The 4,256-nt window shown below is 58.5% G+C and overlaps 1 long non-coding RNA gene across 1 annotated transcript; it reads left to right on the top strand.

Annotated features, from left to right (window-relative positions):
- Positions 1-6: 6 nt before the first annotated feature.
- On the top strand, positions 7-1,387 carry LOC112471921. Its single transcript, XR_003043461.1, has 2 exons — positions 7-487; positions 1,159-1,387. It is a non-coding gene; the product is annotated as an uncharacterized LOC112471921 (long non-coding RNA).
- Positions 1,388-4,256: the final 2,869 nt, after the last annotated feature.

Raw genomic sequence — 4,256 nt, 5'->3', positions numbered from 1 at the left:
TCCTGCGGCCGCCGACTTCCTGAGCCCCCTAGGCCGCCGCGGACCCCCCGCCCCGGCGGAGCGCCCCATCCCCGGGGGCCCGCAGGGACACTGAGGCAGGGAGGGCAGGGGCTCCACTCGCCTGCTCCCTGCTGGGAGCCCCCAGGTGGCTCTCTCACCCTTTCTGGGTCTCAGTTTCCCCTTCTGCCCAGATGATGGAAGAGGGGAAATTGTTGGGTGGAACCCCCCAGTTCCCTCGAGGCACGAATGAGGACCCCTCTCTTCCACTTAGAAGCGCTTCCCAGTCTAGCCCCACTCCCGGGAAATCCCACAGCTGCGTGAGGGACACGGGAACCAGGCGCTCGGAGGAGGCGGGGGCCATTGGAGCTGGGGCTTCGATGGCTGAGTAGGAGTCTGCCAGTCCGAAAGGGATGAGTATTCCCCGCGGAACAAAAGGTGCAAACACCTGGAGGGACCGTCTGGTTGAGAGCCTGCAGAGATCAGTCAGGTAGGCTGGAGACGGATGAAAATGGGCCTTGAATTCTGGGCTGAGGGACGATGGGGGATGGGTAGGGGGTGGAACAGCACGGTGATGAGGTGTGGATACCCTGGAGGTAGGGCCGGGGCCGCGGTAAGTGCCAGGCCAGGCACACAGGTGGCGCTCCAGAGGTGATGTCCGCTTGTGCAGGTAAATCAGTAAATGAATGAAAAACAGGATGAATGAGTTCACTTACGCAGTAACTCGGTCATTCGTTTATTTATTCACACACCTATCCGTTCACCAAAAGCTCCCTGACAGGATGTCTGAGCCAGTCCCTTGCTAGGTGAAGCTGGACCCCCCCGGACACCTTAGCTCTGGCCCTGCCCATCTCTGGGAAGACAGAGCAAGGCACAGAGTTTCTGGACAGAAAGTGGGGCCTGGGGTGTTTAAACCTGGAGGGGGAGTAGGGGCTCCACTAAAGGGTTCAAGGAGACCTGGCATATAAGAGGGGGCATGGGAGGTGGGGTTTTGAAGCACGAGTAGGAGTTTGACACATTTGACAAGTGTCTGGTTGAAGACGAACGCTGACCCTGGATCCCAGTTTTGGAAAACGACTGGGTGTATTTGGAATAACCTGGAGGGACGTGAGCGTGTCCCTCTCCAGCGTAAGTTGTTCGAACTTACCTGTCTGGGTGCAGGTGAGTTCTTTGAGGATGCTTGAGCGACGGAACTGGGCTGGCCGTGAGCAGGAAAGAGGCCGGATTTCCAAGACGTGGTACAGAAAAAGATGTCAAATACGCCTTCCGTCACTTTTCACATCGATCACCTGTTGAAACGGCCGTATTTTTGAGATACTGAGTTACGGGAAACCTGTTAGCAAAACTGTTCTCTTTTGGTTCTTTTAATGTGGCTACTGGGAAGCTGAAAGTTATGTGTGTAGTTTGTCTTATTTTTCTCCTGGCGAAAGCTGTTCTTGACCCACGGCCCAGGTCCAGACGCTGCCTCGGTGTGGGTGTGTGTGTGTCCTGAGAGCTCAGAATGGTTTTTATATTTTTAAGTGGTTGAAAAGAATCAAAAGAAAACTATCCCACAAAGTGTGGAAATCATGTTTTCCACATTTCAGTGTCCAAAGTTTCTTTGGCGCCCAGCTGGTCGGCCGACTGGCCGTTAACGTCAGCCTTGCTGTTACTGTGGGACTCTCTGGCCTTTCCCAGAAAGCCGTTTGCCGACCCCCGGTATAGCTTCTCCACCTCCCGGAACCCCAGAAATCCAGACGTCCTGGAATTCACAATCCCAGAGTTCCGGCAGCTTAGAATGCGCACCTTGGAGATGCTGTGGGGTAGGATCCGCGCCCCCATAAAGTGAACCTCGAGATAGGTGGGCTCTAACTTTTGTGCTGCTGGGGGGGTCTTACCGTCCTTGGTAAAAAACAAAACAAAACAAAAAAAACACACAACACCTGTGAAGCACCAGAAAGCCAGCACAGCACAACGGGGTGTGCTTAGGTCGAGGACCCGCCCAAGCTCCTCAGGAGGGTGGAATTGTGTGGATCTATGTCAGTCTCCTACCCCGGCGCCCCAACCTTGGAGCCTGGGTTCAATTCCCTTCCCCCCACCTGACAGTGTAACTGGGTGAAGTTGCAAAGTTACTCCCTCCTGTCTGCAAAGCTGAGATAAGGGCTGTTGAGGCAACACAGGTCACAATCCTAGGAATTCTGGCCTTGGCCAGGAAAACCTCACAAGGATTCTGGGGCCTCTTCCCCTGCCCTGTGCCCTTGACTCTGTGGCATTCACCCATCTGCCATAGACCCCTGGGGAGACTGCAGGGCTGGGGCCGCAGAGGCCTCAGGCACTGCCCAGGGTGGCTGGGCCCAGGGGTCTTGGTGGCTGGGCGCAGGGGGCCGCAGGTGCGGAGAGGGCCCTGCCCGGCAGCCACCTCGGAGATCCAGTCTACGCAGGTGGCTTTGCTCCTGCCGTGCTCTCTGCCTGAGGCTCTGTCTGGTTCCTTCACACCCCTTCCAGCACCTGAGCACCTCCCACCCCCATGTGACTCTCAACCGGCCCCAGCCGGCTCCCGCCCAAGCGCCCTCGGCAGACACACCCACGGCTTGCCCCAGAATCCAGCACAGCTTCCAAGTTACCTGCTGTCCCCAGAAAGGCAGTGTGGCATTGGTCCACCTCTATTTCCCGTGGTTTAGATTTAGAACTGTCTCCCACCGCTGGTCCTTTTTCCGAGAAGACCAGGCAGCTGTCCAGGGGCCGGAGGAGCCGTTTGGGGCGTGGCAAAGCCGCGCTGGGGCGCTGTGTGCCTGCCACGTGAGAGGGAGCGCTAGGTGCGCCGCAAGGGACAGCAGCCGCTGCCGCAGGGGCTTTTTGACATGCGCGACTCTAATACAAAGGAATCAAGTTTAAAATTCCACTCCTCGGTCGAACTGGCTGCATTTCCCTGCTGGGGAGCCCTGTGGGTGCTGCGTTTGGCCTCCCTGGAGACAGCAGAGACTCACAGCTCCGCCCACAGTGGAGCTAAGCGTGCTCCCAGGCCAAGGGTCAACCTCCGCGGGCCTCTCCACCAGGAAAGCCTATCTTTACCTCCCTTTGCAACTAACAAGTGATCTGAGGGGTGATCCACAATGATTTCGAGAGTGAGCATTTATCAAGTAGGCTCCTATTATCTGCCAGGCCCGTGCAGGGCGCTCTCTATAAAGCAGAAAAAGAATGACGTCAGCCTCCCGTCGCGGGAGCAAGAACCGGTCCGTCCATACGCTCAGGGTGTCGGGCTCCCAGGATTATGAAAGTCAGCACGTAGGTCTGGAAGGTTCTCTCAGCCTCCAGGTCACAGCTGAAGTCACCTCCCTCCCTGATAGCCCAATCCAATTCAGAAGAGCCAGCACCCGCCCCGCCCCCACTCCCGCCTTTCTCAGACGTGTTATCTGCGCCCCTCACGATGGGACAGACACTCACCATCAGGAATCAAACCAGACACCTTCTTGTCTGTTTGCCATGTTGGTCCTAGAGCTCTGTGAGGGCAGGGACCTGGCCTGTGTGGCCACCGCTGGGTCCCCAACACCTGGCGCTGGCTTATTTCTCTGAACGCGTCTACAGCAGTCCTGCATGTCTACTGTCCTGCTCCAGGGCATCCGCTCAATGTCCTGCTCCAAGCCTCCCGTCTCCCCCTCTTTGTGCCTGGAGTTGGAGGGCGCGGCGGAAGCACCTGGCATACAATGAGTGTTGGGTCCTGTTACCTCCTTGGCTGCTAGGAGGCACCCTGGGCTTTGAAAGATGAGGGGGCGAGGGGCATGTGCCGGGGCAGCCAAGAGGGGCGCATGACTGCGGGTCTGAGGGCTCCTACCCCGGATCCAGGGTCCCAGACACTTTTCAGGGCCGCTCCGTTTGCTTCGCAGAGTCCTGTCCACTGTCGTCCCACACGGGCCAAGGGCTCGCGGGTGGCACGTGGCAGACGCACACCTGCGGCCCCAGGAGGTGGGAGCCGATCCGCCTGAACGACCCCCCCCATTCACGGCAGGAAGAGCCAGCAAAGATGGGTGTATTGGGGATGGCAAAAGAACTACAACTCGCGAAAACCCGCGACAAGCGTAGGGGAAGAGAGCAAATGACGGAGGCGATGGCTCCTCGGGCTGCAAAACGCGGCTCGGCCAGCCTCTCTCCTCTCACGCGACAGCATACTCCGCAACTGCCCGTCACCAGCCGGCGCTGTCGCTGGCTCCGGGCGCGGCAAGCGGCTGGAGGTCCGGCCAAGTGGCGACCTCCGCGCTGAGGGGAGAGGCGGGGACACGCCG

The sequence above is a fragment of the Pteropus alecto genome, unplaced genomic scaffold, assembly GCF_000325575.1.
Source record: "Pteropus alecto unplaced genomic scaffold, ASM32557v1 scaffold30, whole genome shotgun sequence".
NCBI lineage: Eukaryota > Metazoa > Chordata > Mammalia > Chiroptera > Pteropodidae > Pteropus > Pteropus alecto.
Note: the sequence above shows the minus strand (reverse complement) of the source record. Positions and strands in the feature narration are given on the sequence as shown.